At 41.5% G+C, this 14745-nt stretch overlaps 1 protein-coding gene across 2 annotated transcripts in view; it reads right to left on the reverse strand.

The window, feature by feature from the left end:
* Egflam (EGF like, fibronectin type III and laminin G domains) overlaps positions 1 to 14745 on the reverse strand; it is a 163970-nt gene that overhangs the window by 108854 nt on the left and 40371 nt on the right. The gene's annotated exons all lie outside the window — the stretch shown is intronic.

Below are 14745 nucleotides of genomic sequence, written 5' to 3' on the forward strand. Positions count from 1 at the left end.
GAGCCAGGCTAGCCATTTGTCAGCTATGATAAAAAGAAGAGTATGCCACGTTTGACAAACCTCATAGTGTCATTATGAGAAGAATAACCCATTTGAAAAGCATCAATGTCCCAAAAGACAAAAACAACTGAGCATCTGCCACTGCAGCATTAAAGAGGTGTGACATCAAAAGGCAGAGTGGGATCCCTGATTGGATACTGGGATAGAAAAAAAGAAAAGGTGCTGGGAAAAATGGGTAGAGTTTGAATAATAACTTACTGTAGTTAATAGCACTGTATTGGTGTTAATTTGTTAGAGCTGATAACTGGTCACCATGGTAATGTAAGACATTTACATTGGGAGATGCTGAATAAAGGCTCTATGGAAACACTACTGCATAAGCCTGAAATTTATCTGAAATACACACTTGTATAAATCAGAAATTGCTTGAAAAGAAAATGAGCAAAGAGAAAAGGCATCATTCTTTTTGTCATCACAACCCCAATAAGGGACCCTTGTTGCTCAGGCAGAAGTCTTCTCACCTGGCTACCTGCAGCAGACTGTCCAGGCTGGAAAATCAATAGCACAAAGCCTTCCAGCACAGAGGGCAGAAGGAGCTCCCAAGGCACCATCCCTAGCTCAGGAGCTAATAGCAATTGATGACAGGGGGAGGGGTGCAGGTGGTGGTGGTGGGAGGAGCTGGGAGTTGGGTGTATACCTGCTGGTGGGTTCCTCATGGTCCAGTGGATGATCCTATAGGCATGCACATGTGGGGAGCACTAGACTCAGCGATCTCAAAAACTTAAAAAGCTAAAGAAGGAGGACATGAAGATGTGATGGGTAACCCTGGGAGGAGCTGGAGCTGGTGAGGGTTGGACACGATGACAATACACTACATGCATGTATAACAATTTCAAAACTTTACTTTTAAAAAGTATTAGTAAGAACACAAAACTGATCCATTCGCCAAGTGCCACTCATAGCAATAGAAGGCCACACCATTTCTTTGGTAAGGGTGGCTTTCCTTCTTTGTCCTATCTAAAACTAATTCCCCTCCCCCCACCCTTTAACACCCAACACTGGCTCCTGGTAGCATAGGTAGCAATGGAGGAGTGCTGGGAATCTAACCTCAAAAGCATCTACCCCCTTGCTTTTTTGTCCAACTCTCTCTCTCCTCTCTCTCTCTCTCTCTCTCTCTCTCTCTTTCTCTCTCTCGCTCTCGCTCTCGCTCTCTCTCTCTTGCTCTCCCCCCCCCTGTGTGTGTGTGTGTGTGTGTGTGTGTGTGTGTGTGTGTTGAGTAAGGGTCTCACTATGTAGCCTTGTATGGCCCGAACTCACTTTTTAGACCAGGCTGGTCTCAAGCTAACTGATATCTGCCTGTCTCTGCTGAGTGCTGGGATTACAGGGGTGAGCCACCATGCCCAGACCCCACATCCAACCTCTGTGGTTTTCCTAAGGCACATGCTGGCCAGCCCTCACTTATAGCCTCTTCCTGACAAAGCTAGGATCTTTGAGAGCACAGAGTCCAACTATCAGTACACCACATAGTATGACTTATTATACACAATTGCAAAGGGCTTAGAACTTATTGTGTTTTGGAGAATAAAGATTACAGTCATTTGAGACTAGAAAGGAAAGCAACATTTCCCTTTATCCAGAAAGTTGGTGGCTTTAAAAATTCCTGGTAAGTTCACAGGTCTACCCCCATGAACTTGTTAAGTATGATCTCCTGGCAACTACCTCCATCAATGTCACCTTGACATTTTGTGAAGAGTGCACTCAAGCCCAGAAGACACACTTGGGAAAATAGAAACTCCTGGGTCAGAGATTCTGCATGGGAAGAGGCCTCCATGCCTACTGTAGCCTCCTCTCTACCAAGCTACTACTGCAGATGACACACAGCTGGGCTGCAGATGACACACAGATCTCTACCTGCTTGGCTGTACACAACATATTGTACATTTCCCTTTTCAACTCTCCAGATTGATCTGCCAAGTAGGCATCAGTATACCTATTTTTCAAATGAGAATCCTCCCTCCCAAAAAAGTAAAAATTGACAAGTTCAAGATCATAGAAGATGAAGCCAAGATTTTACCACAGACTCTCACTCTAAAATAGACATTTACAATTACTGCCAGGATCATGCGATAAAATAATACCACAGGAATATTGCAAAGAACAGATTTACTACATGGGTGGCAACTGCCAGAAGAAGTCATATTAAATATATAACTTATTCACTTGGCCCATGGACCAAAGAACACTGGTGTTATTCCCCATCCTCAGATTTGGGGTTCAAGTGCACAACTTTTCTTCCAAAAGAGCAACAAGTGGGGTGGGCGTTTAATCGAACTTCCTGCCAATGAAGTAATGGTAATCACAGTGGGTGGAGTCATGTTGAGAGAATGTGGGCTTCAGAAGGCACAGGATGTAATAAAAATTAGCTTGCAATATAGAAGAGATGCTACATTTTTTTTATAAAATTGCCTAAGTCACAAAAGCATGGAAATGAAGTACAGTAAGAGCACTTAGCACTTTGACAGATACAAACCTTTCAACTATACTTTGCAGAGATTCAGATATGTTTGCTCAACAGTCCTCTAACAGCTCTAAGGCAGGCATTATACGTGAGGAAAGTAAGAAGCAGAGAAGTCAAGACACTGTTCTCAAGTCAAGAAGACTCACAAGCAGTGTGGTGGTTTGAATGACCAATGTCCCCCATCAGGTCAGGTGTATGGACACTTGGTTTTAGCTGGTGGTATTGTTTGGGGAAGTGGTGCAACCTCGATGGAAGAATTACATCATTAGAGGTGGGTTTGAGAATTTAAAGCCTTGTCCTACTTCAAATTTGCTCTCTCTTTGCTTCATGTTTGTAGCTGAAGATGCAATTCCTCAGCTTTCTGCTCCCTCCATCACACCTGACATTTGCTGCCATTCCTCACTGTCATAATGGAGCCTTATCCTGCTGGAAGTGCAAGCTAAGATAAACGTTTTTTGACTTTAAGTTGTTTATTGCAGCAACAGAAAAATAACTAATACAAGCATAGGTATTCTAGAGATCAGGCACCAGAGAATGAGGTACTGGGCTTTGGGGTGTTTTGAGAAACTTGTTTTGTTTGTTTATTTGTTTAATTGTTGTCTAGCAAGGGATGGAGACTAAATATACACAGGCACCAGTGAACCACATTACCTCTGACTGGAAACACATACAACATTGTCAGAAATCCTAGAGAGAATTTGATGTTGTTCTATGCCTGAAATCAGAGTTCAAGACAATTGCAGCTACTCAGGCAACTGGAAAACCTATAGGTCTGTCCTTAAAAGTCAATAGACACTTGAGGGACCAGATTCTGTGCTTAAGTAATTGGTATGTGTTTTCTCCACCAGTCTTCACAAGACCCTATTTTACACATAGGTTGGTGGAGACACAACAGCTTGCCCACTGGATGACACGCCCCATTCTCCACCTATGAGTTGAGACTGGTTGTACTAAGAAACTAGCCTTGTCTTCTCTATAGTTTAAGGGGGCACTGACTTCTGCTATATCTGGTTTCAAGTCATCTGTGTCATGTTTGCCCCATCAAGGGCAAGAAAATCTTTCTTACAATTAATTGAGAAAATATAATGGGAGTATCTCAGGCATTAACTTTTTAAAGACAACATGGACAAAAGAATATACATCTGTGAGTTGAATGATGTTATCATCTATGATGGGCAGAAGTTGCAGAATATTGGACTTAAGTTCTCCATGAGAAAAAAAATAAAATCAGCATAACTGAAATGATGATATGGGGGTGGGGGGATCTTTCTATTTTCTAAATCATGCCATGGTATCAGAAGAGAGGAACCATTAAGACTGAAATCACTGTGATGATAACTCCCAAGTTAGAAAATCAATACTCAGTCAATGAGATGTGAGAACTGCACTGCTACTTCAAAGAGATGCACTCAAGTAAATTACAAGGCTAAATCATCCTGCATGCATCCTAGTGTCCTAGCAGGTTATCTATCCTAATTATCTAATTTAATTTAAGTATCTGACTTAATTCATGATATACCAACTATTAAGTATTTTGAACCAACTTCTGTTACCAGTCAGGATAGGCTAAGTGGTGTTGCTCTAACAAATGAGTCACAAGTGCCATGGCTTACAACAAGATGGATTCGTGATCTTTTACAAATCACTGCGGGTTGACTATGGCTCGCCTCCCATTCTGTCCCCACCATGGAGCCCAGACCAATATTTGGAGCAAGGTGAACCATGTACTCACTATTCAAGCTGTTTCCAAGGAGTGACAAAAGTTACTATAGCATATCTCTCATTGAACAATGCTAGTCACATGGTTCACCTGACTTTGGTTGGTCACCATTATTTATTAACAATAACAGCCTATCAAGGTTTGAAGACCACAAAACATGGGAAAATCAGTCAGAAAATTGAATAATCATGGGAGCCACTTGGGTTCTGTATAGGTGACCAAGTGTTTGGAAGCCCTTCAAAGACACTCTACACTCCTAAGTATCTGTTTTCAATAAACAGCAATCATTCTGTGGCCTTCTCGGGCTCAAAGATGAGCAAGAAGAATGAAACCCTGAGGCATTTCTAAGTATCTGTTGGCTGCACCCTCATGTTCGCACAATGTGCTGGCTCTGCTGGGCATTCTTGAAATAGTGGACTTAAAAGATCCTTCAACTATAATTAAAACACCACGGAACTGGCATAGGGATGGACCGGAAGATCAATAGAACAGGACGGATAGCCCTAGAACATATAAAAACTTAATTTATGATAAGAAAGGCATCTTGGATCAATGGGAATGGAAGAATTATTCCATGGATGGCATTAGGACAGTTGGTTAGCAAATTAGAAGAGAAAATCAATCTCCAACCTTAATTCATACTCTACACTGACAGAACTTTAACTCCAGATGAATTAAAGAATTTGAGAAATCAACATTTGTAAAGTCATATAACAGGGACATTCTCCCCAGTCACTCCCAGCCACTCAGGCACCATTACATGTAAGTTTTCACTCCTAGACAAAATAGACACAAAATAAACAGATTATACAATTGTTTTTCAAAACATTTCTTATGTAAAAAGAATATCAAAGATAAAATACCAACTAAGGATAAATATTGACAAAGCAGTGGAAGATTAATATCATTTAACACCCAAGGAGCTAATGCAAAACACAACAGAAATATGGTAAGGTCCACAAAGGGAGAATGGGCAAAGGACTTAGACAAATTACCAGAAACAACAGAGTTTAAACATACATACAAAAACATATGAGTAATTAATGAAGTACAATTCTTACTGAATCCCTGCAGGCCACTGTTTCCTGTAATTGGTCAGTTGGCTCAACAGGTAAAGGCACTTTTCCCCAAGCTGATGACCTAAGTTCAATTCTCAGCACCCACATGGTGGAAGGAGAGAATGAACTACACAAAGTTGTCCTTCGACTTCCACATGTGTGCCTTGACACATTCTCACACACACGTTCACACACGTGTGCATGCGTGCATGTGCACACACACAAACACACACATAAAAACTAAATAAAACTAGTTGGGGTTTGGTTTATTTTGCTTTTAAGACACAAAATGCCACTACATAACCCTGCCTGTCATGAAACTTGTTATATAGACCAGGCTACCCTTGAACTCACCAAGATCTTCCTCGAGCCTATGTCTGCCTCTTGAAGGCTGAGGTTAAGACATGTGCCCCCATGCCTGGCTGAAACAATTTTTAATAAGTATAAGTTCTACAGGAGCATTTTCATACACTTTGATTTAATTTGATATAGTTATTTTTGTGTTTTGATGGGGGAGATGGAACTCAGAGTTTTGTGCAGGTGGGGCAAGCCTTCTTCCCTGGGCTATACCAGGGCTATATATTTGTTTTTTGTCACAAGGTTTCTTTGTAGCTTAGGCTGACCTCAAATTTGCTTTCCCACTCATGGTTTCCCAGTGCTCAGAGTATGGGAAAGCACCATTGTGCATAGCTTGGTATGACTGTTAAAAAAAGTAGATAGATGATGTCAGATCTTAAATGTATACCAACATGCCTCAATACTCAGAATTATTAAACTCTGTCCTGAAGAAATAATCTTATGTGGAAAAAATAAACAAAAATTTAAACAGCAAGCATCCAGACAAGAATGTGGGAGTGGATTATGGTCACATATATGTGCATAATGACCCGTCACTTAAAGGATGCTTATCAACAGTTTGTAATAAGAAGGTAGACATGATTCTTTTCTGATGTATGTGAGAAAAGCAGTCTCTGAAGTGAATGTACACACAACACGTTACTGTACATATCCCACATAAGTATACATATAACACATCACATGAGTGTACATACAACACATGACTGTACATATGTCATATAAGTGTACATATAATACATGACTGTACTATGCCACATGAGTGTACATACAGCAATGACTACATAAGCCACATGAGTGTACATACAACACATGACTTTACACACACACATGACTATAATATGACACATGACTATACACACAATGCATGACTGTACATATGCCACATAAATGCATATATAACATATGACTGTACATATGCCATATTAGTGTTCATATAATACATGACTATCCATATTCCAACAAGTATGACTGTACATACAACATATGACTATACATATGACACATGACTGTACATATGCCCATGAGTGTATGTATAACACATGACTGCTATACAGATAACATACAGCTGTACAAATAACATACAGTGATATACAGCACATTAGTGTACATACTGCACATAAGTACACACAACAAAGACTGTACATAAAATATAGAAGTATACATACAATGCATGACTATACAAATCAGAATAATTTTTCCAAGAAAGGAATCAACAAAAATTTTATTGAGACTTTCTCTAAAGTGGCTACATTTTCTTTCTACTTCTTCAGATATTTGAATCTTCATTTTAAAAGCATGTAGGTTCCTTTCTGACAGGTAAGCATCTTAACAACTGATAACAATGGAGTGTTGAGGGAGTCCATCTCAGTGGTCCCGTCACATGCTGCTGCTGCTGTTGCTATTTATCAGTAAAGACAGAGGGTACTATCCAACACGAACTGAGTGCCAGAATATTTTCAAGGAGCCCATATATTTAGCCTCTCATTCAGTGTCAACATTCCTGTTTCACAGATAACCTAAGACACAGCACTTGAGTGGCTTTTCTGAAACCACTCAACTGGTGAATCAAGACAGATTGAGTCTAAAGCTAGTACTTTGAAGCACACTACATAGCTATCGTTGAATTTATTACACACAACAGCCCTACAGAGTTACCATTGTTATCATCTTACACATGAAAGAAACTTGAGACTTTGATATTTTTAGTGGCCATGGCAATGGGACTAGCAAGAGTGGAAGGAACTACAGTGAACTCAGACATCTAACTCTGAAGCTCCCCCCACCCCACAACACCAACCCTAACTCTACCACTGGATAAAACTGCCTTGGTAAATAAATGGCACACATTTCATTGCCCTGGTGCCCCTTTTCTTACTTAAGAAAGTATAGGATCAGTGGCAATACTCTCTTCATTCTATTTCTCTGACTTTTGTGTGTTCCTTCCCTAGCCCTAGAAACTCTAAGATTGCTGGCTTTGTTCCAGCTTGTGGTTGGACAAAGATCTTGGGTAGTGAGTGTGTTGAAAGAGACTTTCGGTGTTTTATAAATGTTGCCATTTCCATTTTTGATGCCTTTACTGGCCAAACAAAAAGCAAACCCCAAACTCTAGAAAAGTCTGTCCATCGATGGGTAAGGGAGTAAAGATAACGCAGCATGTGCACACTACAATACTGCTCAGCCTTTAAACGCAAAGGAAACCTTGCCACTGGAAACAGCACAGAGGAACCTGGAAGAAATTGTGTGAATGAGATAAATCAGGCAGACAGAGAAATACCATGTGCTCTCACTCATGTGGAATGCAAACATGAAGACCTTGTAGAAGCAGAGAGCAGAGTGCTGGTGACCCCAGATGGAGGCAGGAAGATGTTAGCCAAAAGCTAAAGCATTTTAGTTACAGGGAGGAATAAGGTCAAGGAGCTTCAGTGCAGTGATGAGAGTTAGCAGTATTGTATACTTGGAAATGGGTGTTGTAGAACAGCAGGAAGGGAGGGGAAGGGGGGGATTTAGAGGGGGGAGGGAGGGATGGAAGAAGAATGATAGCAGCTCTTCTGCAGTGTGTAGCTGCCCAAGAAGAACATTATCAAGTTTCTACAGGATCATGGTTCAGATTCATTTCTTGCAGAGCATAAATTACTGGGAAACATCAAAAATGTAGCTAAGACTGCTAATAAGAACCATTTGGTTTTAGCCTACAAGCATCTTTTTTGAAAGTTAGTGTTTCAAGGGTACTGAGACTGTTAACGTCTGGGCAAGTGAAAACTGTGGAGCTTAATGACGAAAAACCCAAAGAAACCAAGTCTGAAGAGACTCTTGATGAGGTCCACTGAAATAAACAAAAATCGGGTCTAAAAAAGGAGATAAACCAACTTTCCCAAAAAAGGAGACATTCACTGCTGGTATACAGGGATACTCTTAGATGCGACTGTTTTTGATACTAGTGCTCAAACAAGTTCAAAGCAGAAGAAAATGCTAAGCCTTTAAGTTCAAAGGTCAGAGTAGGCAAGGTTATCAGAGGATGGGATGCTCCTGACTCTAAGCAATAGAGGAAAGGATTGGCTGGAGATTGAACTGGAATGTGCCTGATTGAAAGAAAGGACAGCCTGATGCCAAATTCCACCAAATGCCAAACTCAAACTTGAAGTGTATTCAGTAGACACTGGCTGAAACCAGTGCTTCAAATCTAAAGACATCAGCAACAATAAAGACTTGGCCTTGAAATTAAATGTGACTAATTACAGCTTGTTACTATTATAAGGGGAAAATCAACTGGAAAAATTCGAGGAGTGAAAGCTTGTTACTTAATCTCAATTTTTGAGAAATGTAATTCCTTGGAAGTCCCTTTAAGTCTCAGATATTTTACTAATGTGTAAAGTATTAAAGAGAACTGCTTTTTCTTTTACCTCATATTATGAACTAAAAGGCTCAATAGAAATGTCATAAATTGTTTTGAAGAACAATAAACAAATATCAGGGGGCTGCAGCACATAAAATAAGACCACATAAAATAAGTCTAACTTTTCTGTCCATCATAGGTTATGGAGACCTCATAGGAAAAAAAAAAAAACACTTAAAAACCCTCTGAAGTCTACTTGCGTCCCCGGAATTCATCATCATCATCACCATCATCCTCATCTTTTGTATGACTACTTTTACTTTATTATTTCAATAGTGTTGAGTGTTGAATCCAGCGCCTCATATACTGGGCAAGGCATATACTACTGAACTACACAATTTCCCATCCCTAGCTGCCCATTTCCCAAAAATTCAGTTTGTTTACTGAGTCCTTCATAAAATTTAATTTCAAACCTTGAAGTGACCCCATAAGACAAACGTTGAATATCTTGGTTTCTAGATGAGGAAATCCAAGGGAATAAAAGAAACTGGCTTAGGTTCCAGGCTAGAAGAAACCAGAGAGAGCTGGTTTCAAAACCAGTAGTCTGGACCACAGTGCCACACTTTGTTGCTCATGCTACAACCCAGCCCTCAGTGTGGAGAGTCTCATGAGCAGACAGTATCTGGCAAGAACTCCACCACGTGTATGCCAGGACATGGTCCTATTTATGGGCGGGACTTCCTAGGTCTGGGAAGCATAGGAAGAGAGGTAGAAGCTAGGTTAGCTGCTTGCAAAATGTTAATAAGAGCTTTGTGGTTGTCCATTTTATACAGTGATTGTTAAATCTCCCAGTTAGCTTCTGTGAGAGGAAAAGGCTTTGCAAGGGGTTGCTTCAGTACAGAAGGAAAAAAAATCTGTTTATTCCTAAGGGATGGCTTTCCAAGGGCATTTTTTTTTCTGGGAAACTATTTTTTCCCACATAGAACTATAGGGATGGAATAATCAGGCCTCCTGAAAAGCTAAAAGCAACTCAGAACTAGAAACCACAGCAAGCCGAAGAAGCATCAAGATGGCAGGCAGTCATAGTCTGGAAAGGTCACAGTCAACTCTAAATAGTACAGGGCAACAAGATCAGAGGTCAGGGTAACTGTTGGCTGGATATTAGAAAACCACAGGCAGGTGTATGGCACATGCCCACAATACTATCATTCAAGAGTCTAAGACATAAGAATTCTGAGTTCAAGGTCAGCCTGGGCTACATAGCAGGCCCCTTTCTAAAACAACGTCCTTACTGCTGAATTCATCCACTTTTAGGTGTATGATCCCTTGAATATCTAAGCTGTTTAAAAAAGTTTTTCCTCAACTGGGAAGAAACACAAAATTCACTGCTAAAAAAAGTACTGAAGGGACCAGAGCCAGTTTTTCCCCTAGGTCAGTTTGCTGAGACCTCTGCCCCATATTACCCCACCATCCTGGGTTTATTCATGTCTGGCTTCAACCAGACCCCCAGGAAGTACCTTCAGTCTGGTAGTCAGTCAGGGTCCTACCCAGCCACAAGCAGGAACTGTTCTTGCTATTTTCAGTCAGACAGACCCCTGACACAACAGACAGGCCCCTGACACCATAACCACAGTTGCTGACCAGATTCGTGAACCAATCATGAAATGATTCCTGTATCAGTAAGGGTCTATACCCAATCACTTCTAAGTATACTTAACCACAGCTGGAATTCCCCTAAGCAAGCTTAAAAGGGGCTGCCTTACCCTCCCCCAAGGTGGAATTGATTTTGGGTGGGCCCCAGCATGCTGTTTTTCTCTAGAATAAAGCTGCTTTCTGCAATTGCACATCAGGTGTCTTCTGGCCATTTGCAGTGATCTAAGGACCTACAGTACCTACAAACATCAACAGAACAAACTACAAGCAGCCATTTTTTTTTTTTTTTTTTTTTTTTTTTTTTTTTTTTTTTTTTTTTTTTTTTAGGGCTGCACTAAAAACACAACTCAAAGCAGATCTCTGGCTACTCCAGGCAGTAGGCCTAATGGATAACCAAGCAGAAAGAGCCATTTAGTTATTTGTTACTTACTAGCACACAACCCCAGGATTTAATGACTGAAAACAACCTAACAGCTTACTTGACCACCATCGCTCTTTAACTGGGACCAGCCTATAATTAAGCATCATGGCTGGACTCCCCATCATCTGCAGGACTGGTCCAGTTGGGGCTGGAGGATCTAAGTTGGACTCACTTACATGGTGGAGAGCCGCATCTGCTGTTGGCTGGGATTTTAGCAGGACCTATTCCTCCTATCAGTGGGCTTTTGGATTCTCCTGCATGTGGCCTTTCCATATAGCAGCCAGCTCTAGGAAGGAGTCTAGAAAGGGTGTGAATACCAGAGGAATGGACCTTTCATTGGGATCATTGGGATAGTAGACACAGCTCATTTTTCTCCCCAAGGGGAGAAATAGCTTGCTCAGCAGCACAACTACAATGCATGCATAAACAGAATAAATAAAACTTGTGCTACGTGGAAGCAAAAAGAATATGAATTATAGCATGGCAACAATAGAAAGCAACTGCAATTTAGAAAAATGGCTTCGAATATGAGATACTTTAGACTTTACCTTTCCTGGGTACCAGAGGGCCAGGCCAGGACACCACCAACCAGTGCCCTGGGCTGAGCTGAGTAGGCATATGGTCAAGTCCTACTGGGCCCACCTGTCTTAGATATGACCAGGTGACCATGTGAGTGTAATATATGGGTTGACCAATACCCTGGTACTATTTGAAATAACATTTTGCTTATGGACATTGTGGTAGTGTTTATAAAAGGATGTCTGTTCTCCAACCCCCTATCCTGCCCACATGCCATGGAGGCAGAATCTCCTCTGTCTAGGATCTGAGTGCATTTTTGGATGTTTCTTTTATATTTCCTCATTTTCATAATCTCTATTTCCTCCAAGTTGCATCTTTATATTAACTATTTTTAATGTTTTTAATTGAAATAGAATGTTATCACATTCCTCCATGCTTTTTCTCCCTTCAGCCCCTCCTGTGTGTCTTCCCTAGAGCCTCCACCTCCCCCCCACACACTCTCAAGTTTATAGCCTCTTTTTCTTTGATTATTATTATTACATATGAGCACATGTATGCGTGTGTGTGGTGTAGTCTATGCACAAATGTGTTTAAATACAAGCTGCTGAGTCTGTGTCTATTGCTGATGTGTGTACATGGGTTCAAGGATCACTCATAAGGGGCCCATCCCTGGGAAGGACTAATTTTCCTTATCCCACAGTCATTGGTTGCCTGTCGTTCTTTGACTAGTGATGGTGAGTACTATGTTTGGGTACTAGATACATTCTCTACATGCTTAAGCCATCTTAATTTTATCTTTTTAAATGTTCAGAAATCTAACACTCATTGCAAGCTGTGTGGGAGTCAACTGTGAACTTGTCTGTAGTGGTTCTGAGTTTTCACTGTCTGCATCATTGGCTCTTTCATCTCAGCCTGACCAAATCCAAGGAAAGGACCTCATATCTACCTGAAGGATAGAACTGTCTGTCAAAATTCTGGGTGCTAACTAGAGAAGGTCCAAGGTCTTGGCAGTGGATAGTTTATACCTTTCACTGAGGCACCCATATCCTCAGTAGTGGTGACTGCCATTTGCCCATGGAACTTTTGCATTCCTAGTCTTTTTAGAAGCGAGGCGATTGTCTGGTTATGTAGAAATGAGAAAGAGCTGTGGAATTCTGATTGCCCTCAGTCACACTTTCAACCAGGAATTACTTTTCTCCCCTGCACCTCCTCCTCCCAGCATCAGCAGATGATGCCAACATCTGAGAATTTAAGGGTATGGGAAGCATGTCTGTTAGACTCTCAGCCCTCCTTACTGCTAGTATATGGTGTTGTTCTCCAAAATTTTATGATAATTGCCCCCTGTTTGCTTTTGGTACCCTACCTGCTTGTTTTGAAAAAAAAAATCAATTCTAGTGGAGTTTCAAGTACACACAAAAATAACTGCCCATTTAACCTCTACTGCCTCTGATATTTGAGCTAATATTCTTCATGCATTAAACAACCCTAAAGGAAAGGTAAAGAAGCCAGGAGGTGGTGGCCCATGCCTGCACTCAGGTGGCAGAGTCAGGTGAATCTCTGTGAGTTTGAAGCCATCCTGGTTTACAGAACGAGTCCTAGGAACGGCTCCAAAGCTACCGAGAAACCCTGTCTTGGAAAAAAAAAAGAGGGGGTAATAAACAAACAGTAATAACCCTCATCCTTCACCCTCATCCCTGTTGCCTGGCAATTCGGCTCCATCCCCACATTTGCATGGCTCTCCCAGTTATGGTTGAATCTGCAGTGTCCCCCACTGGCTCATATGTTGAACACATTCTCTGGCATGTGGCAGTACTTTGTGACTGTAAACATTAAGGAGGCAGGGTCTAACTGGTGGAACAGGTTCAAAAGAATGGGCCTTTAAAATTTACACCCAGGCTCTGTGGCCTGTCAAAGTCTCTCTTTCTGGCTGCCAGGATGTGGACACCTGGGATCACACTCCTGCCACCATGAACTGAGTTGCTCTGTAATGCTTTCTCCATGAAACTCCTTGAAACCAGGAGCCATCTATGAGTGGTATTCTGATGACCACAACCCTCAGCTCATGTTTCTGGCAAGATTTTCTACTTCCTGGTGATATTTCAGCTCTCTCTGAGCAGCTGCTTAGCTACCTCTCTCAATAATTCTTCACTGATTGAAGGCTAGGGGAAGGACCTTGGACTGGGGAGAAAAAGTCAGATAGGGGAAGTGATTTTCTCTTCATGGCAATCCTTTCAAAGGGTGCTGGGCAAATCATGGGGACAAGGTAAGCACTCTCTGTTCATCTGGTCCTACTGTGTGCTTTCCAGTCACTGTGAAATGGTAACGACAACCCTCCTGGTCTTTCCACCTGTAGCTGTGCAGATGCATTGGGTGACAGCTGCCACACTATGTGTGAGCTATCTGTTATCCACAGGCCTGAGGACAGTCCGGAGCAGTGAGGCTGGAGGTTGCTCACAAAAATCCCCACTCAGACTCCTCCGTTCAGGGCTGAAATGAACAAAGTCTGCCTCTCTCATCAGGCATATGGCTAGCTTTAGAAAAACACATACTGTCCATTTTACAGGTACTTGAACAAGGGGAGGGAACCCCTGTTTCCTAGGCACTCTTTCTGGATCTTAGAAACCTAAAACACAAACCACTCAAAGAAATGGTCTCAGTTTTTAAGAGCCCAAGTAAAGCGGTGCTTTTGAACTATTGAAGAAATAGAATGGAAATAAAGTTAATTTCTACTTTAGCAAGAACCAGGAGGGACATTTACCAAAGTCCCACTTCATGCCAATACTTGTTCTTTCACGGAATTCCTAGAACAACTGTATAAGATACTCATTGTTCATTCCTGTCATGCAACACAGGCTCAGAGGCTTTAGAGTAAGACAGTGGCTGAGTTCACATTTGAACATAAGCTTGCCCAACCTCCACATTTGTGCCGGGTCCAGCACTACTTCCAATAGAAACTGACTTTATATCTTCAGCCACGGTCTACATGTCTAGCCGAGGGTGAACTCCTCAGTCACAAGATTAAGCTGGAGTTCTGTTGCTGACAAAGGGATAAGGAGATTGATGTCACACAGGTCAGTAAGCAAGCTGCCAAGCGTAAGTCACTTAGTTAACCTAGACCCAGCTGGTCACTAGTTCTCTCCAATCCCACCTATTTTAATTAATGTA

The sequence above is a fragment of the Cricetulus griseus genome, chromosome 2, assembly GCF_003668045.3.
Source record: "Cricetulus griseus strain 17A/GY chromosome 2, alternate assembly CriGri-PICRH-1.0, whole genome shotgun sequence".
Classification (NCBI taxonomy): Eukaryota; Metazoa; Chordata; class Mammalia; order Rodentia; family Cricetidae; genus Cricetulus; species Cricetulus griseus.